Source organism: Oncorhynchus tshawytscha, linkage group LG12 (assembly GCF_018296145.1).
Source record: "Oncorhynchus tshawytscha isolate Ot180627B linkage group LG12, Otsh_v2.0, whole genome shotgun sequence".
NCBI classification, from domain to species: domain Eukaryota; kingdom Metazoa; phylum Chordata; class Actinopteri; order Salmoniformes; family Salmonidae; genus Oncorhynchus; species Oncorhynchus tshawytscha.
The window spans coordinates 42,676,093-42,697,747 of NC_056440.1; the positions used below are offsets into that span (position 1 = coordinate 42,676,093).

Consider the following 21,655-nt stretch of genomic DNA (forward strand, 5'->3'; position numbering starts at 1 on the left):
AGTGGCGGGTTGTGTGTATGTGTGTACGTACAAAGAGTAACTGGTTGTGTTTTTGGTGTTCATTGAGTGTGTATGTATGTGTATGCATGCATACACATCGAACACTTATATTTCTAAAACTGTTTCTGGACGTGAAAGTATTTGCAGGTGTACTTGCTTCAGTCTGATGCTATTCCACATGATTAATTTGTTATTTATGGATTTTCTGTTTGAAGTTATCAAGTTATCAGCATTATTATTTTCAATAATCATTTCAAGTGTGTTTTCCAATTGGAATTCTACACCTACAGCCAATGATATCACAAAACTAACCTGTTATGGTATCATGTGGAGCACATTCCACCCTCATTAAGGAGAATAGTCCCCTTATGACACGACCAATCAGAATGCTATCTTTCTATATTTCAGCTAGAGGGAGCTGACCCATGGGCCCTGGCCATTAACTAATGATATCTCACTGTTCCATCATTATCACAGCCTCTCATCTTCATACTCGACCACAAAGACCTCTGTGTGTCTGTCTGTGTGAGTCTCTCTGTGCGTATGTGTCCATGAGTGTGTGTTAGAGCAATGTGCAGTTTAGAGTGCATTTTCTCATCAGCGGTGTCCTATCTGTAAACTGATTTAAAACATAACCCTATCACTAATGTCACTCATCACATTTGTTCTTTCAGACATGCTTATGCCCTATTATTATATTCAATAACGCTTCTCGTGTAGCATTTCTATCTTCTGTGTTGCCTTCTGATGGCAGTCTTTGTCTCTTTCTGACACTGTGGACTCTTGCTATATTCATTGAGGTTTTGTTGATTTTCTTTCCCAGTCCCCCCTATTTGCATTGAGTAATTGGGTGCTTCTGACAATCCTCATGTCTAGTGTACGTGTCCCTTTCATTTACGAGGTGCATCTTTTTTTTGTATTCTTTGTGTGAAAAGAAACAAATACGGTTGTTTTTTGAGAAACAATCAACACACTATTTGTATATATTTTATATGATCTGTCAATATTGTAATGCTGGAGTTAGTGACACAATATTTTAATATGAAATAAATACAATTATAGAAAATCATGCAGTATTAGTATTTTAATGTCAACTGCCACACTCATTTGAAATGTGCATGTGTTGTGACAGCCATCATTCCAGTGTCTATGAGTGTACAATAAGGTGCTATCTAGAACCTAAAATGGTTATTTGGCTGTCCCCATAGGAGAACCCTTTGAAGAATCCTTTTTGGTTCCAGGTTAAACCCTTTTTGTTCCAGGTAGAACCCTTTTGGGTTCCATGTCAAACCCTTTCCACAGAGGAACCCAAAAGGGTTCTATCTGGAACCAAAAAGGGTTCTACCGGGGCTTTAAAAAGGGTTCTTCTATGGGGACAGCCGAAGAACCCCTTTGGAACCCTTTTTTTCTAAGAGTCTATGAATGTGTAATTGCGTATTGCGACAGCCCTGTAAAACGCTGTAATGTGGAGAAATGGATTATCCATTTGTCATGTGTGCTTTCGCTGATGTATGCTCCTGCCCCACAAATGTCACATCCCATAACCCAGAAAAATTACACCAGTCCCACCTAATTACACATATTCATGATGCTGCTTTGCATGGCGCAGGTATTATGGTCTGTAGCGAGGCACCGCGATCCAGCGATGTGTCAGAGCAAAAGGCTCGGAATCCACTGGTTCACTGTGTCTCCTCACAAGCATAGGTTGGATAACACTCCCTTCATTCATGTACATTTTATTATGATTCGAGAGCGCTTGGAAAGCCTTTTTGCATGTGGTTGTATAGCCTCTACATGCCCGCAACATTTAATCTGGATTAAAGAAATTCGCTTTTTGCTGGATTATCAAGGTCATTCTGAAAGAGGGGATTTTTCATATCCACTAACTCTCTTTTAGCCATTTTTTTTGTTGCACTCCCTCTTTTTTCCTCCCCGTCTCTCTCTATCTACCTCTCTCTCATTCTTCCTCTACAATCTCATGAGTGTGGTTAATGCATGGACATTGATGAACCTTGCTGACCTCGATGAACCATATGCAAATCAGAGAGGGAATGCTGTTCACATCAGAAATGGGGACGAGGATGAGACCGAGCAAATGAGAAACAAACCAAGATGGAGGAAAGAGTGATGATATCGGGAGAAAGATGGGAACAAGGGGATGGAAAGAGAGGAGAGGAGGAGATGAAGGGTCCTAGTGGTTGGCTCAATGGCCCTTTATAGCAGCTTGCATAGCGGAGGGCGCAGACTTAATCAGAGGACAGGGTTTGGGGCTGTGCCACTGCTTGGGTAAACAGCGATTGTTCTCAGCGCGGGGTTCCAAACACTTTCAACAATGGCACCATTGTCCCGCCAGCTCTCATTAGGGAGAGAACCAGTGGCAAGAGGGGCAAAGATAGTAGGGCGAGAGGAGGGGTGGTTGGGGTAGATGGAGAGACTAGGAAGCTGACAGGAACAGGGAGTGGGGGGGGGGTAGAGGCATCATCCTTTCCCTCTCTCTCACTCTCTAGCTTCCTCTCGTTCTCTTATAAAGTTGAAGTCGGAAGTCCACGTACACTTAGGTTGGAGTCATTAAAACAGGTTTTTCAACCACTCCACAAATTTCTTGTTCACAAACTATAGTTTTGGCAAGTCAGTTAGGACATCTTCTTTGTGCATGACACAAGTAATTTTTCCAACAATTGTTTACAGACAGATTATTTCACTTATAATTCACTGTATCACAATTCCAGTGGGTCAAAAGTTTACATACACTAAGTTGACTGTGCCTTTAAACAGCTTGGAAAATTCCAGAAAATTAAGTCATGGCTTTAGAAGCTTCTGGTAGGCTAATTGACATAATTTGAGTCAATTGGAGGTGTACCTGTGGATGTATTTCAAGGACTACCTTCAACCTCAGTGCCTCTTCATCATGGGAAAATCAAAATAAATTAGCCAAGACCTCAGAAAAAAAATTGGAGACCTCCACAAGTCTGGTTCATCCTTGGGAGCATTTTCCAAACGCCTGAAACAATAGTACGCAAGTATAAACACCATGGGACACCGCAGCTGTCATACCGCTCAGGAAGGAGACGCATTCTGTCTCTTAGAGATGAGCGTACTTTGGTACGAAAAGGGCAAAATCAATCCCAGAACAACAGCAAAGGACCTTGTGGAGATGCTGGAGGAAACAGGTACAAAAGTATCCATAGCCACAGTAAAACGAGTCCTATATCGACATAACCTGAAAGGCCGCTCAGCAAGGAAGAAGCCACTGCTCCAAAACCTCCATAAAAAAGCCAGATTACGGTTTGCAAACTGCACATGCGGACAAAGATCGTACTTTTTGGAGAAATGTCCTCTGGTCTGATGAAACAAAAATAGTTCTGTTCGGCCATAATGACCATCGTTATGTTTGGAGAAAAAAGGGGGATTCATGCAAGCCGAAGAACACCATCCCAACCGTAAACACGGGGGTGACAGCATCAGGTTGTGGGGGTGCTTTGCTGCAGGAGGGACTGGTGCACTTCACAAAATAGACAGCCTCATGAGGAAGGAAAATTATGTGGATATATTGAAACAACATCTCAAGACATCAGTCAGGAAGTCAAAGCTTGGTCGCAAATAGGTCTTCCAAATGGACAATGACCCCACGCATACTTCCAAAGTTGTGGCAAAATGGCTTAAGGACAACAAAGTCAAGGTAATGGAGTGGCCATCACAAAGCCCTGACCTCAATCCCATAGAAAATTTGAGGGCAGAACTGAAAAAGTGTGTGCGAGCAAGGAAGCCTACAAACCTGACTCAGTTACACCAGCTCTGTCAGGAGGAATGGGCCAAAATTCACCCAACTTATTGTGGGAAGCTTGTGGAAGGCTACCCGAAACGTTTGACCCAAGTTAAACAATTTAAAAGCAATGCTACCAAATACTAATTGAGTGTATGTAAACTTCTGACCCACTGGGAATGTGATGAAAGAAATAAAAGCTGAAATAAATCATTCTCTCTACTATTATTCTGACATTTCACATTCTTAGGGTTAGGTGCCTTGCTCAGGGGCACAAATACAGATTTTCATCTAGTCGGCTCTGGGATTACAAACCAGCAACCTTTCGGTTACTGGCTCATCGCTCTTAACCGCTAGGCTACCTCCTCTCACCCTCTTTGCCCCACTTTCTTATTTCCTCCTTTTCTCTTTTCTTCCTCTCATCCTCCCATTGTTATCCTGGCTGTGCCATTTGGGGCGGTAGAGGATGCCTTGCCTGTCATATCCCCCAACCACTAAGAGAGAAAGAGGCAGAAAGAGAGAGTGAGGGGGTGGGGGGGGGAGTGGGGAGAGAAAGGGTCAAAACAAAAAAGATCATGTTGTTTCCTGCCTTAATGAACATGGACGAATGATGAGCATAATAGGATACATTACGCTCTTGTTAGCCTAGGCAATCAATTAGGGGACAGCACACCATCCGACTTCACTTGGGAACCATATTTTTCACACCTTAAACCAATGCTTCCGCATGGCCACTTTCCCACCCTCAATGCCCAATGGCCACAAAAGATCAGATTTGATTCTTTAATGTGAAGGAGGACATAGTGTTGCATATGCATTTTCCTTCCTTCATTCATTCATTCATTCCATATTCCCGGAAATATGAGTCATGTTCCTCTACAACAAATGGTTTGGAAGTGCGTGTGTGTGTACGTGTGCGTGCCTGTGTGCATGCCTGCATGTACGTGCGTGTGTGAACGCTGCATGAGCATGCAAACAAATGTTGGCAGATTAAACAGATGACATGTATTTTTTTAAACTTTTATACTTATTATGTTTTATACTTATTATTAGTTTTGTCCATATGGTTGAGGCTTACCCATATGAACAAAATAAATAACACAACCATAATCTATTTAGTAAACCCTCACTTGCTCTCCAGAACTATGCAAAGGAAAGGGGAAAAGCGAAGATGGCTGGTTTCCCTGGATTCCAACTGTATTCTGACACTTCTAAAGAATGTCTGTGGTTTAAGGAGATGAGAATCCGGCCTGACAATGTCGCTGAGTGACAATGACAATTGCATACAAAATTGTCATTCAAGTCCCATCAGCGATTCATACAGAGTTTGGAGAAATTCCTCTGTCTTCTTTCATGTTTTTCTTTTTTTTGACCGCCATGCAGAGAAATGGCCCCCGGTAATGGTAGCAATCTGTACCCAGAAAGGCAAGGGGCATTTCAGCTCCAACACAGGCACAAATCATGTCTGTCTGGAGGATTTGAGAGGATGTTGGCAATCAGTATAACATATAGACTTTCACGAAAGGAACTCTGTGATCTAAGTGTTTTTTTTAGAAGTTCAATGAGACAAAAGAAAGGAAGAAAGAAGAAAGAGAGAAAATACAATTAATACAGTGAGAGAGATGGCCTCCTGTTCAAGGGCAGGAGGCTGGGTTGCTATGGCTCCAGGTCTCTGATATGCCCATATGCAGCACAGAGAGGGACTCATTTAAATGTGGCTGCATGTGTGTGCGTGTGCATTTGCATGTGTGTGCCTTCTATAGAAGATTATGAAAAAAACTCAAATTATGTAAGGGATAATCAACGAGGGGCTATGCTTTCTATGGAAAATAATGAACGACATGGAAGGTGTGTTCCACGGCGTGTTAGCGGATTGGAACTGACCTTCCACAGAGTTGAATTATTTCCCTTAGAACGCATAGAGCCCCGAGTTGATTATCCCTTTTATACCATGGCTATAATTTAACACATCTGCTGCTAGAAATGTCTTCATTTGCAGGTAGAAATGTGTTCAACATCCACTGAAGTAGCTAGCAGGTTCAATAGATAGCTACAGTAGTTAGTTGCCTTGGTAACCAAACAAACAGACTTGCTAGTTTTAGCCATCCAAACTATCAGTCCTAGCTCGCTATTATGAAAATCTAATTCAACAAGACTGTTGCTTTCAGAAGCAGCTCAAACATAGGACATGTAAGAATACACTATAGCCATTGAATTATGCTCTCTAGAATGCCCTTCAAGCCAATCAGAAACGGAATAATTCAAGAAATATATATCTGTACAGTATATACTGTAGCAATTGTTCCATCAGTGCACTTGAACTCCCTATGAACTTACAGATTCCTAAAATCAAATCAAATTCAAATGCATTTCTCACATGAGCCGAATACAACAGGTGAAATGCTTACTTACAAGCCGTTAACCAGCAATGCAGTTTTAAGAAAAATAAGAAATAAAATCAACAAATAATTAAAGAGCAGCAGTAAAATAACAATAGCGAGGCTACATACAGAGGGTGCCGGTACAGAGTCAATGTGCGGGGGCCCCAGTTAGTCGAGGTAATATATACATGTACACTACAGTTCAAAAGTTTGGGGTCACTTAGACATTTCCTTCTTTTTGAAAGAAAAGCACATTTTTTTTGTCCATTAATATAACATCAAATTGATCATAAATACAGTGTCGACATTGTTAACGTTGTAAATGACTATTGTAGCTGGAAACAGCAGAATTGTATGGAAAATCTATGTAGGCGTACAGAGGCCCATTATCAGCAACCATCACTCCTGTGTTCCAATGGCACGTTGTGCCAAGTGTATAATTTTAAAAGGCTAATTGATCATTAGGAAACCCTTTTGTAATTATGTTAGCACAGCTGATTAAAGAAGCAATAAAACTGTCCGTCTTCAGACTAGTTGAGCATCTGGAGCATCGGCATTTGTGGGTTCGATTACAGGCTCAAAATGGCCAGAATCAAAAGACTTTCTTCTGAAACTGATCAGTCTATTCTTGTTCTGAGGAATTAAGGCTATTCCATGCGAGAAATTGCCAAGAAACGGAAGATCTCGTGCAACGCTGGGTACTACTCCCTTCACAGAACAGTGCAAACTGGCCCTAACTAGAATAGAAAGAGGAGTGGGAGGCCACGGTGCACAACTGAGCAAGAGGACAAGTACATTACAGTGTCTAGTTTGAGAAACAGATGCCTCACAAGTCCTCAACTGGCAACTTCATTAAATAGAACCCACAAAACACCAGTCTCAACGTCAACAGTGAAGAGGCGACTCCGGGATGCTTTTCTTTCAAAAACAAGGACATTTCTAAGTGATCCCAAACTTTTGACAGGTAGTGTAGGTAGAGTTTTTAAAGTGACTTATGCATAGATAATAACAGAGAGTAGCAGCAGCGTAAAAGAGGAGGGCGGGCGGCAATGCAAATAGTCTTATGGCTTGGGGGTAGAAGCTGTTTAGAAGCCTCTTGGACCTAGACTTGGCGCTCCGGTACCGCTTGCCGTGTGGTAGCAGAGAGAACAGTCTATGACTAGGGTGGCTGGACAATTTTTAGGATCTTCCTCTGACACTGCGTGATATAGAGGTCCTGGATGGCAGGAAGCTTGGTCCCAGCGATGTACTGGGCTGTACACACTACCCACTGTTGTGCCTTGCGGTCGGTGGCCGAGCAGTTGCCATACCAGGCAGTGATGCAACCGGTCAGGTTGCTCTCGATGGTGCAGCTATAGAACCTTTTGAGGATCTGAGGACCCATGCCAAATCTTTTCAGTCTCCTGAGGGGGAATAGGTTTTGTCATGCCCTCTTCACAACTGTCTTGGTGTGCTTGGACCATGTTAGTTTGTTGGTGATGTGGACACCAAAGAACTTGAATCTCTCAACCTGCTCCACTACAGCCCCATCGGTGAGAATAGGGGTGTGCTCGGTCCTACTTTTCCTGTAATCCACAATCATCTCCTTAGTCTTGATCACGTTGAGGGAGAGGTTGTTGTCCTGGCACCATACGGCCAGGTCTCTGACCTCCTCCCTATATGGTGTCTCGTCGTTGTTGGTGATCAGGCCTACCACTGTTGTGTCATCGGCAAACTTAATGATGGTGTTGGAGTCGTGCCTGGCCGTGCAGTCATCAGTGAACAGGGAGTACAGGAGGGGACTGAGCACACACTGCTGAGGGGCCCTGTTTTGAGAATCAACGTGGCAGATGTGTTGTTACCTTCCCATGCAGCCCGTCAGGAAGTCCAGGATCCAGTTGCAGAGGGAGGTGTTTAGTTCCTAGGTCCTTAGCTTAGTGATGAGCTTTGAAGGCACTATGGTGTTGAACACTGGGCTGTAGTCAATGAATAGCATTCTCACATAGGTGTTATTTTTGTCCAGGTGTGAAAGGGCAGTGTGGAGTGCAATAGAGATTGCATCATCTGTGGATATGGTGGGGCGGTATGCAAACTGGAGTTGGTCTTGGGTTTCTGGGATAATGGTGTTGATGTAAGCCATGACCAGCCTTTCAAAGCACTTGGCTACAGACGTGAGTGCTACGGGTCGGTAGTCATTTAGGCAGGTTACCTTAGTGTTCTTGGGCACAGGGCCTATGGCACTTGAAACATGTTGGTATTACAGACTCTTCCAGGGAGAGGTTGAAAATGTCAGTAAAGACACTGCCCATTGGTCAGCGCGTGCTTGGAGTACACGTTCTGGTAATCCGTCTGGCCCTGCGGCCTTCTGAATGTTGACCTGTTTAAAGGTCTTACTCACATTGACTGCGGAGAATGTGATCACAGAGTCGTCCGGAACAGCTGATGCTCTCGTGCATTTTTCAGTGTTACTTGCCTCGAAGCGAGCATAGAAGTAATTTAGCTCATCTGGTAGGCTTGTGTTATTGGTGTAGTACGATTCGAACTTGGTTCTGTATTGACGCTTTGCCTGTTTGATGGTTCGTCGGAGACCATGGCGTGATTTCTTATAAGCTTCCGGGTTAGAGTCCTGCTCCTTGAAAGCGGCAGCTCTATCCTGTAGCTCAGTGCGTATGTTGCCTGTAATCCATGGCTTCTGGTTGGGGTATGTATGTACAGTCACTATGGGGACGATGTCATCGATGCACTTATTGATGAAGCCAGTGACTGATGTGGTGTACTCCTCAATGCCATCGGAAGAATCCCAGATCCTATTCTAGCAAAACAGTTCTGTAGCTTAGCATCTGCTTTATCTGCACTTCTTTTTATTGACAGAGTCACTGGTGCTTCCTGCTTTAATTTTTGCTTGTAAGCAGGAATCAGGAGGATAGAATTATGGTCAGATTCGCCAAATGGAGGGCAAGGGAGAGCTTTGTACGCATCTCTGTGTGTAGAGTAAAGGTTGTCTCAAGTTCTTTTCCCTCTGGTTGCACATTTAAAGTGCTGGTAGAAATGAGGTAAAACTGATTTAAGTTTCCCTGCATTAAAGTCCCTGTTCACTAGGAGAGCCGCTTCTGGATCCCCAGACGAGAGGTTTTTATATATAGCCCTTGAGCTAGAAAATAATCAAATGTATTCTTTATTTGTGCCTTTGTTTCCTTACAGCGATCTATAATGTATTGAATCTCCCTCATTGTCACCCCCGAATCATACTCTGCTTCTCTCCTATAGTGTATAAGAGCATTTCTGCAACTATTTACACTATATTTGTGTTGTTTGCATTAGTGTTGTTTACTTGCCTCACATCTCCACCACAACCCAGCATTTAGCCATCATTTTCTTAGCACTCCATGTTTTGCTCCAACCATCTTAAGGCAGGACGACCATAGTGTGTGTGTGCGTTTGTGCACGTGTGTGCAGGTGCGTGCGCACCCATGCACGTGTGCATGTGTGTCTGTGTTTGAGTGTGGCAGAAGGAATTGTTACATTTTCATTGTAATCACATTATTAATTGTAATTAATTGTAAACATTATTCATTGTAATCACATAATCACATTATTATTATGAATAGTATCGACGTCAAACGGGAGAACCAAGGACACGAAAGGTTCCTAATGTTGTGAGATTCTCGCTAGTGTTTACAGAACAACTGGTTCTGAGAGATTAGGATTAGGATCAGGACCTGCAACAGTAAGCAACTGTAACAAAATGGATGACCGCAGTGTAGCCGTTATTCTGAGTACATGTTTCATGGTTTGCTAAGGCATAAGAATATGAACGTGTGTATTCTTATTTGAAATGTGCTGTATGTAGTTCTGTACCTGTTTAATGTTATGTATTATGTCATTCCATGTAGTTATGTCCTTCAGCTGTAAATGTCTACTAATTGTATGTATTATGTCATGTTTTTTGTTTGTTTGTGTGGACCGCAGGAAGAGTAGCTGCAGCTTTGGCTGTGGTTAATGGGGATCCTAATAAAATACGAAATACTAAATGCTTTGTCAGTCTCTGCACTTGAAACTTGAAATGTTCAATATTTCATCAAGTGGGAGCAGGAGTGGGGGTTTGGTGTGTATTAATGATTATGTGTGACTGGAGACTCCCAGTATGGGATCAGCCAGCTGAATATAGTTCAGTGACAGAAACCCTTCTAGAAAAGCCTTTAGCTTTGGAGAACAACCTACTTGCATGTGTTCGGTCATAATGTTTCTAATTGACTTCTTACTGTATCTGCAAAATGTGCTCTCTGTTGCTCTGTTAGTTAATGTCCATTAGCTTCTTGTAGTCTGAACAATCATTTTGGTCATATAGCTGTAACTAACACTGAGGGTATGTCTCCATGTGAATCATTAGGATCCTTTGGCTCATTACATCCCTGATTGTCTTAGGGCCTCACACTGATAGGTCCACTTGAAGGTGGCCATGCTGGTGACATTTGTGGCTGTGCAGGTCCCACTGACATGGCCTTTACCACCTCCTGCTGGGCCCTGGCGCTCTCCCCGATCTCCCAGCTGGGATCCTCAACCCCATCCCCCCCAGCTACAGCCCCTTTATCCTGGCTGTGTCCATGTTCAGCTCTGCTCTAGCCTGTTACACAGCAGGATACACGCTGTGGAGCAAGCCTAGGCAAACTCTCGCTCCAGTCAACCACTGGCGAACAAATAGTCCCACTCACCAATCAGTAGTCTCCTTCTGATGTGCTGTAGTGGACTTTCTGAACGGGAAGCTAAGATGTGAGGGCAGAGTAGCTCTGTCCGTAGACATTCTTCACTGGTTCCCCTTGATTTATTTAACTTTTATCTGCCTATCATGTTTATTCTGAGATACAGTACATTATAAAGTATCTCACACACACACACACACATGCACATGCACACGCACGCACACACTGTCCCTGCAGCCATGGGAATCGAGAATGCTGAGGTTCAAGGTCATTGCTAGTATTCAGCTGCCTTGGGCTCTTCATTGTCTGTGCACAACATCCCCATCACACACATCCTCACACACTTAGGTGGGCAGATTCACACCACATGCACATACCTAGCTCCCTCCCCCTCTGTTGCCTTCTCATTCTCTCTCTCTCTCTCTCTCTCTCTCTCTAAAGAGCCTAAACAGAGACAGTACACTGTCTATCAGGTGATAACACAAGCTCAAAACACACAATCATTGGTGTGAACACCTTCTTCCGTACATCCTCACTCATTTATACACACCTGCAGTATAGGTCTACAAACATCAGATGTTAAATCATAAAACAATAAAATAATGGAATATAACTCTCTATTTTCATTATTAGTAGCCTGTATTTATATGTGTGATTGTAAGACATTGACATATGTAAATTGTCCTGTACATTGTGTGCCCAAGCTGTTTTTTTAAATGTGTCTATATCTAATGCATGCCTTTATCTGAACACATACAATAATTTGACCTTTGTTTTACAATACATAAACATAGATAACTAACTGGTCATAGCAAATTACTCTCCAAGCTAGCCTCTCCGCTAGCTGCTCTGCTAGCCAGTCAGATTGCAGGGGCCTGATGTGGGAGGTGGTTGGGGAAAATATTGAGTAAGTCTAGGTCCAGTCGGAGGAAAAAGCGAGAGAGAGAGAGAGAGAGAGAGAGAGAGAGAGGGGGAGAGAGAGAGGGGGAGAGAGAGGCAGGGAGCCCCTGTGATTAGCTCCTTTGTTGGAGGTCTGTCGTGCTTCATTGGCTCCAAAGAAAGGCCTCCTAATGAGCCCAGCCAAGCTTGTCCCAAACTTTGTGCAGAAGACAAACTAAGTTATGGTGGTCCGGCGGAGCGCTGGGGGGCTGGCAGGGTGATATACAACGCCTGGACATATGGTGCCCTCCCCATCAGGACCTCTCCCAGACACTTTCTCACGTGCACTTTGCAGTGTGTGTGTGTGTGTGTGTGTGTGTGTGTGTGTTGTTTTGTGTGTGTGTACTGTATGTGTTTCTATTTGTGTCCAGAGGTGCATATTTTGGTGTATCCTGCATGATGCTCAGTAAAAGCGACATAAGCCTTCTCACAGGGCTGAAAAGAGAGCTGGAGGCTTTGTCTCTATACCTCTCTCAACAAAACAGAATCATGTCTGACACATATGTTCACAAACAAATAACTGAAAATCCGGCAAGCTGCGGTCAGACACAGAAATAACTGATACACAATGAAAAGTTACAGCCAGATTAGCTTGTTACTCACACGCGCACACACACACACACACACACACGCGTGCGTGCACACACACACACAAGCTCTCACAGTCTCACTGCAGAATCCGACGTTTCTCCATAAACTTCAAAATTCCATGGTTAAGTTTAGGCATTACTTCCAAATGGTTAAAGGAAAGATTCGCCCATTTTTTTTGTGCATCTCTAAGCAATGTTCTATCCATTCCTGGGTAGTTTTGATGATTTCATGTGTATCTGAGCTATTGCCGTTCAAGCAGGCAGAAATAGAGCCAGTATGGCGGCAGAGTAGCCTAGTGGTTATAGCGTTTGTTAGAGCGTTGGACTAGTGCTTAGAGCATTGGACTAGTAACTGGAAGGTTGCAAGTTCAAACCCCCGAGCTGACAAGTGACAAATCTGTCATTCTGCCCCTGAACAGACAGTTAACCCACTGTTCCTAGGCTGTCATTGAAAATAAGAATTTGTTCTTAACTGACTTGCCTAGTTAAATAAATTTAAAAAATGACTAGTTCTGCATCACATGATCAAATTCAAAATGGATGAATCTTCCCTTTAAGGTTAGCGTTTGGGATATGGTTAAAAGGACTGTCAAAAGACTAAAGTAATTAATGGCATTAGTTAATTATTTGCTCAAATTTGGCCCCAAGAAAGCTTATTCCATTGAAATATGCGTTACAGTATACTATGCTTTGATTGTAAGGGACGGAAACATACATTGCTCTACATTGGAATGTTTTAATAGCATTTTCACCATAAACAATTAATGCTCTCAATGTTTAAATAGGCCTACTCCCTCTTATCAATGTTTAAATAGGCCTACTCCCTCTTATCAATGTTTAAGTAGGCCTACTCCCTCTTATCAAGGTTTAAGTAGGCCTACTCCCTCTTATCAATGTTTAAGTAGGCCTACTCCCTCTTATCAATGTTTAAGTAGGCCTACTCCCTTGTATCAATTTTCTTGAACTTTAACACTTGCGCACAGCACACACACACACTTTCTCTCTTTTTCTCTCGCTCTCCCTAACACTAATTCTAACCTTAACCCTAAACTCCCTAGAAATAGCATTTGACCTTGTGGGGACCAACAAAATGTCCCCATTGGTCAATTTTTTTGTTGTTGTTTACTATTCTTGTGGGGACTTCTGGTTCACACAAGAATAGTTAAACACACACACACACTTTATGTGCTTAAGTACTGTTTAAAGCTTCCGGCATTCTAAATGACTGTGGCTATAGGAAAAAATAATCAGCTCTATGGATACAAAGAACAAGGAGCTTTTAAACTTGTCCAACAATGTTATAAAAACAGTGTGACCGTCTGTACTGTTCAGATAACTTTACACACATAGGTCTACACACTCTCCCTCCCTCCCACACACTATCACCGGGCAAGTTCGTTTTGCCCCGGGTGTTGCACAGTTTAGGCTATTTCATTGGTCCATATGTGAAATCTCCACCCATACGGGAACCGGGCCATGCAAAACGAACCTGCCCACTTACTCCCGCTCTCATATGCATCCTCTCACACACACAATGATTCACACCCCACTCTTGCATATGCATCCTACCTTTGAGGCATCTCTGAGTAGCCTATTCCTATTCTGTTCTTCCTGTACCATCCAAATATGTGCATAGCCTAGTAAGTGGTCAAGTTATCAGGTTGCTAGCTAGTTAGGTAACATGACTAGCTAGCTAAACAATGTTGTTTGTTATCAAACCAAAATAGCGGATTGCGAGTAGTTTAAAACAGCCCACGACATGCGCATGAATCCGCGGCAGAAAGGAAAAAAACATAGCTCCGATAATACTGGGCATACGTTTTTGTGTTGTGTTCTCATGGAAACGTGCGCTTAAAAGGTTCCGTGTGTTGAAGTATTGGAGACGCGATTAAAAGCGGCAAAGAAACGTATGCCGATTAACACGTTAACCTTGACAGCCACAGTTACAACAAAAAAAAAGTTTAACAAGTGCCTAACATTGAAGATACGACCCTTAGAGCTGGAGCTTGCGGTTTATGCCAATCCCCCATCCCCATCCCACAACGCCCTAGCAAAACCCAAGCCTACTTGATGGTAAGTAATAGCGCTCACCATTGCCCCTGATTCATCCCCCAACTTTCTGCTTACCTGGATGGCCGTTACATTTCGCAGTCTATCTTGATCGACCTGGCTGTGCGCACGCGCTCACACACACACACACACACACTACACGTTTGGGGATTTGGGATAATGTGCAGTGGGGTGTGTGAGGTGGACTAGAGGGTGTTTTGGTTGTTTGGTAGGAGCTGGTTGTTTGGTAGGAGGGGGAGTCTCTATTTGCCTCCTTGTAGTTTGAGGCTAATTGTTTGGGTCAGGGTGGGAGCATGGGGATGGGGCTGTATGTGTCCCGGCAGCCAGACCCTAGGTAACTGAGCCGGCGAGGGGGAGAATGGGCCCACTCCAGGGCCACACAGCAGGCTCAAACTTCACCTATTCTCCTGGCCAAACTGTCAGCCAGAACAACTTCATTGTGCCCAAATTGGAGTTGAAAGTGAGGGAGTAGAGGGAGTGAAGAGCTGGGGGAGGGAGTGGGGGGGACAGAGGGGTCTGACGGAACATGGGGGACTGGAAAAGGGGGTGTCCCAGAGAAAGCAGGGGTCTCTGACAGGGGAAGAATAGGCAAAGCCGTGTGAGCTCATTTAGGAGGAGGATTCCCATAGATTCTACATGAGGGGCTGCCGGCCTGGAGTGAGGCAGTCAATGGGATGTACATTTATTAAAATTGTTTCTTGGGAAGGAAAAAGGTGTTGCAGTTTTTTCTTCTTCTTGTGCCTAGATTCCCCATATTGTGCCGTCATAAGCACAGTGCTGGGACAGCGGTGACACAACACCAACATACAGTGTACCTTCACACACACACACATGCGCGCACACACACACACATATCTGTTTTAGACAGGGTTGTAAGTTTGTCCTTGTGGGTAACCAGCCGGACCCTAACCCATACAGTCACAACTGTTTTAGACACCTAATCTATTTTTCTAATTTAAAAAAATCCTCTCCTCACCACCTATGAAGGGGTGAAGATGTTAACTCAGTCACACCTAGTTTGGGCAGATGTAAAATGCCTGTGTTTGTGCGCTAGCGCATGTGTGTAGAGTTCTTATATATGTGTGTGTGCGTATGTGTGTGTGTTTGATCCGGAGCTAGCCCCACAGGGACTCAATAAAAGGCCTCTTCTATCAATTGTATGAGCAGTGTTTTACCCAGGAGAGGCTCAGTGTGAGAGGGCCCGGATCGCTTTCTCCTCACATGGATGTTTATTCGCTCTGTGGTCCAGCAGGCTGCCTGCCTGTTCAAAAAGACTCCCCTTACCATTTTGACATCCATGACACACACTTCAGGAAGAGAGAGAATGAGAAAGAAAAAGGAGAGGAAAAGTGCCTGTCTGTTATCAGCTGTCATTCATGATTTGTTGAACTACTGTTTGCGATGGGATATGGACGGCCATTTTGTTTGCTCCTTGTCTTTACATCGAGTTCCTTGTCAAAGTTGTTCATGATTTTAGATCCACCTAATGCGTCCAACGAGGTTTCTCTAATTTTCCTGACAACCCTCTACAATGTGATGTACTTATTCTTTCATCTGACGAGAGCTACTGAGGGTTTGGTGTTGGCTGTCTTTTGTAGGGCAATTTTTTTATCAGATTTTCTGTTGTGGACTGCTTATAGTGCTGATGTAGTTCACTATCATGTTGAACAGCCAGAGAAAACCAAGGACTAATCTCTAGAAGACTAGGAGATCTACACTGTCTTTCCATGACATAGACTGACTGACCAGGTGAATCCAGGTGAAAGCAATGATCCCTCATTGATGTCACCTGTTAAAAGGTTTTCAACGCTCAACAGTTTCGTGTGTGTATCAAGAATAGGTGACCACCAGAAGGACTTCCAGCCAACTTGACACAACTGTGGGAAGCATTGGAGTCAATATGGGCCAGGATCCCTTTGGTAGGCTTTTGACACCTTGTAGAGTCCATGCCCCAAAGAAGTGAGGCTGTTCTGAGGGCAAAACGGGGTACAACTCAATATTAGGAAGGTGCTCCTAAAATGTTGTACACTCAATGTATAATCCCCAATAACAAACCAAGCTGAACCCTATCATAAAAGAGATGTAGTAGCCATACATACAGTACACTTAAAAGCACACCTTTTCAGGTTTTTGGTATTTTCACTCATTTGAGTACTTTGTGTAGACACTAATTCACTTGTCCTCAATATATATTTCTTCACCAGTTTATATTGGCAGCTTCAGCTATCTGAGGGCTTTAACCCTCTACACTTGTGTGAATTGGCCTATATCGACAGGGCTACATTGAAAAATGTCTTACAGAAGAAATATGAAAAGCATATGCATAACCATTGTAGCAATTGAAAGGGAACAGTTTGGAGATTATGGGAAACATATTAGACCAAAGGGGAGGATACAACAGTTCAACTGACACAAGACGGAATCCAAGCATTACAATGTTGATTTCATGTGCATTTTACAGGAACTAGAGCAAGCACACTTGCAATTGTTTAGTTTGGAACACAGCCCCGCGTCCATGCCATCACACAATTTACTGTTGTTGTTTACACAATCCAAAAACAGTCCATTACAAATCTCAATCTGGGTCAGGTGGGCAAAATTTGAAAGCCTGTTCCATTGCCAACATGACTAACTGAGTTATAACATACAATCTTACGGTGTTGCACTTTCACAATGCAATTCAGGGAAACAGATCATCATTTTGGTGAGCATAGAAAGGAGTCGCGAGTATATTCAGGTGTATGTGACGCATCAATGTTCTTCACAATAGACAAACATAAGCTCAGAACTACCCAGGTTATGACACCATGTCATCTTGGAACTGTACATCAAAGATCGTGATCATAAATGTTGAGACTGTGTTTTTATGATATGGAAATGTGAAGTGGCAGGGCGGGGTGGCAGGGTAGCCTAGTGGTTAGAGCGTTGGACTAGTAACTGGAAGACAACCGGAATAACCCACTGCTCCTAGGCCGTCATTGAAAATAAGAATTTGTTCTTAACTGACTTGCCTAGTTAAATAAAGGTAAGAATAAAATAAAAAAGTGCACATTTGGACTCATGGGTGTTTGGCTTGCTTGTATGACATTGAAGCGGTATTTATTACAGTCCTCAACATCTCCTTTTTCAAAATACATAGAGTCCTCTTAATTTACAGCATTTCCCTCACTCAGACAACAAACCATTTGCCCAATTAGCGGAGGGATGGGGGCAACTTCTTGTCACGCGAGGTGTTTAGATCGTCTGTCAGTCAAAACCCATACAGCGCTGTAAATCTCTGATGTCATGTGTAGCATGTTACTGTACAGCCGATGGATTCCAAATGTAGCCATTTATCAGTGCCCAAATGTTCAACCTGTACGAGTGTAAAGGGCAACCTAAGTTTCTCTTGTGTTTTTGTTGAGTGTGAATTAGCGCGGCTCTAGGTATAGATCTCAGTGGCTGGAGGCAGACAGTTCAAAACAAACACTGCTCACCGATATCATCTAATCTGCGAAACACCATTATCGTCTAAGATATCTCCACACAGCCCCCCCTCCCTTTTCCTCCCCCTTCGTCCTACTCAACCCACTCTCTCTCTACACCCTTTGAGCTAATAATACAGAAAAAGATTACTTGTGGAAAAAGCTGTTGTGTTGAGGCGGAGGGTGAATGGAGACCATTGTTGTGGTGTAAACGGACTCTACAGCAGGTTGTTTGATCCTGTTTGGGCCTGAAAAGGCTTCTTTTTTTTAAAAGTCACATCAGCTGAGAGGGTCAGGGAACAAGACTCTACCCCCTGTATTGCGCTACCGCTGATCTCTTTCTCTCTCTTTCTTTCGTTCTTTTTTTCTCTCTGTCTCTCACTCTCTCTAGCCCTCCCTTTCGCCCTCGGCCTCTCTGTCTCTGGTGGAGGCTCTGGCTCAAATAAGGTGTCAACTACATAGAACACAACTACTAGTTAATATGGTGAGTTATACGAATTATGAAATGGCACAGCCACTCTGAGGTTGGCTAGATGATTCACCATGGTTGTTTTAGTCCACATTATCCCCAGTGATACAATGTGGCATTGTTTACATAACAATGATAATACCATAGTATTGCATGGCCTACAATATCTTTACTGTTTTGGTGTTGAAAGGCCCTTCTAGGTCACAGTTAGAGTTCCAGTATTGTATCGTCAATTTACGATATGTTTGGTGTTCAGCATGGACAACAAGCATGCAAATATCACGGTCCCATTATGCAAGCTTTCTTTGTCTGGGAGCTTTCTTGTCCTGGAGGTACAAATAAAGAGGCAGACGGGAAGACACTGTGTTTTTTTGGAAGGAGATTTGTGTCTGCACCCATCTGTGCTCCCAACCTTTTCAAACCTTTTCAGACATGAGAAACTGCACATGCATTTGCATAAGAATAATTGACACTTAAAATTAGCTTTTCAATCACAGAGGATTATCTTTCCTGAGCATACGTGGAAGAAGAGAGCGCTGTCATATTGGAAAATATTAAAGCGAGGGCAGGGTGAGCGAGAGGAGGTGTCATAAAATATGAACTCCTTTACTTCTGTTTGCGAGACTGGATTTTATGCCTTTTTTTAGCGGGACAATATTTTATTTGGTGTAATATTTAACCCAACTATGACTGTGCATAACCATTTTGAGTGTCAGCAATGGTATTAAATGTTCATAGTTAAAAAAAAAAAAAAGTTCTAAGACTTGGTTGTGAACATTTGAACCGATCAACACACCTATGTTCACCTCAATAGAAAAGTGTACAGATCATAAGTGGCGAATGTTAGGCAGAGTGGAGAGTTTGGACACAGAGCATTTAAGCAAGTGCACTGTTGAATAATTGACAGTGGCTTATGAAAAGGATCTCTTCAGGATGAACCTCAAGTTGAATCCAGGCCTCAAGCAAACAGACAGACACACACACACACACACACACACACACACACACATTTCATTGTCGCATTCAGCTCATTCAAGGAGTTGGCCCCGGAGATACATCTGTGCAGGTTTGTGGTGTCTTATTTAATTATTGTGTTACTCCTGGTTCAGCCATGTGTCTGTGTCTCCTGTACCTCCTACTCAGAATGCCATGAATTCATTATACTGAAAGGCAGACAGGACCTTGGTATGGGGTATGGATAGCTGCTGTTAGTCTCAGGCCTAGCCAGCAAAAAAAAAAATGGGGAAAAGAGCCATAGAGAGGGGGTTTGGGCTGTGATATGTGAAGGGGAAAGAGGGGATTGGGTGGAGGTTGATGGGTTGAGGGGGAAGGGTTTGGGGGATGGGAGGTGGAGGGGGAAAGTCTCGGCGCCGGCCCCACCGAAGCGCTCAGCGTCCCCGCTCATGGTATGGCGGATGTGTCTGGTGGTATCCATGACAACCCTTCAGCATGCCAGGGAGATACCACGGCGACATGGCCAAGGGCAGAGGGGGTAGACAGGGGGGAGCATGGAGATCCTTTAAGAACCACATATCTCAGTGACATTAATATTCACTCACACACAGTAGACTAAAGCCAGAGCCAGTTAGCTGTGTACAGACATACATATATTACCCACACCTTTCATCTGCCGCACTGCTCTTTGATTCATCAGTTCAACACGGATTTGGTCCAATCTATTCACACTCACCCAGAATGTAATTGTTGCTAGAACATCAGCACATTGTCGTGTCTTTGTTTTAGCGTCTATTTTGAGTTTAAGGGGTGGTGGAGGTAGTGGTGTGTGTGTGCGTGTGTGTGTGTGCGCGTGGGATGGGGGGGCATGTATTCAGCTGTGTTTTAGGGGTTTTATACAGTTGTAGCCCCAACAATGGTTGCTGCTAATGGCTTGCTTTGCGAAGTTTTGTGACTGTACTAACACCATGTATACTCAGACAGACACACATTCAGTCAGGACAAAGAGTACAGAACATAGGACAGGGCAGGTGAATACATATCCTTCTCTTTCCAATACACTACACACAAAACACACACACACACACAGATCAAACTGTGTTATAATAATACCATCTGGGACCTCATTGTGTCTTCACATAAGTAGTGCACAGATCCTTTGCTATATTAGCGGACCAAGCCGCAGCACAGAATTTTTTTGTTTTGTTTACAAAAGTATTGCAAAAAAATATGTATGTGACATAACATACACACCTGTGCCTGCGAACACATACATGTGTACTAAACTCCCAGTTTAGTACAAGTACAGTATATGTGTTCGCAGGCACAAGTATGTATGTTATGCCGCATAAATACACAGAGCCCCGGGGGGTATATTTTTAACACAAACAGCCTGCACATTTGCTGAGGGGTTAAAGGTAAGAACAGAAAATCAAATAAATAATTGAGAGTTTTTGAAACTCTTTCAATGTACCTCCAACTGGTGGGAAAGAGGGGGAAGGGAGCCAAAGAGAGTTATGTCGTGGTGCCACAATAGCCAGACTTAAGATGCGACTCTACTGTCAAAGGCTTCTACAAGAGAACCAAACAGGGACATAAAAATTGGTCAAAAATCCCAAACCCAAAGTCATATGAAGACAAGTCAAGTCTGTGTCACTGTGGTCCGCTCATGAAACATAGTGATTAGGAAAGTATTCAGACCCCTTACCTTTTCCACATTTTGTTACGTTACAGCCTTATGCAAAAAATTTGATGAATTTTTTTTTTCCCCCTCATCAATCCACACACCCCATAATGATAAAGCAAAAACAGTATTCAGACCCTTTACTCAGTACTTTGTTGAAGCACCTTTGGCAGCGATTACAGCCTCGAGACTTCTTAGGAATGACGCTACAAGCTTGGCACACCTGTATGTCGGGAGTTTCTCCTATTATCCTCTGCAGATCCTCTCAAGCTCTGTCAGGTTGGATGGGGAGCGTTGCTGCACAGCTATGTTCAGGTCTCTCCAGAGATGTTCGATCAGGTTCAAGTCCGGGCTCTGGCTGGGCCACTCAAGGACATTAAGACTTGTCCCGAAGCCACTACTGTGTTGTCATCGCCGTGTGCTTGGGTCATTGCCCTGTTGGAAGGTGAACCTTCGCCCGGTCTGAGGTTCTGAGCGCTCTGGAGTAGGTTTTCATCAAGGATCTCTCTGTACTTTAATCTGTTCATCTTTCCCTTGATCCTGGCTAGTCTCCCAGTCCCTGACACTGAAAACATCCCCACAGCATGATGTTGCCACCACCATGCTTCACCGTAGGGATGGTGCCAGATTTCCTCCAGATGTTACACTTGGTATTCAGGCCA

General features: G+C 43.5%; 1 long non-coding RNA gene across 3 annotated transcripts in view; it reads left to right on the top strand.

Moving 5' to 3' along the window:
- The window catches only part of LOC112263370, a 70,933-nt gene that overhangs the window by 38,424 nt on the left and 10,854 nt on the right, over positions 1 to 21,655 (top strand). The gene's annotated exons all lie outside the window — the stretch shown is intronic.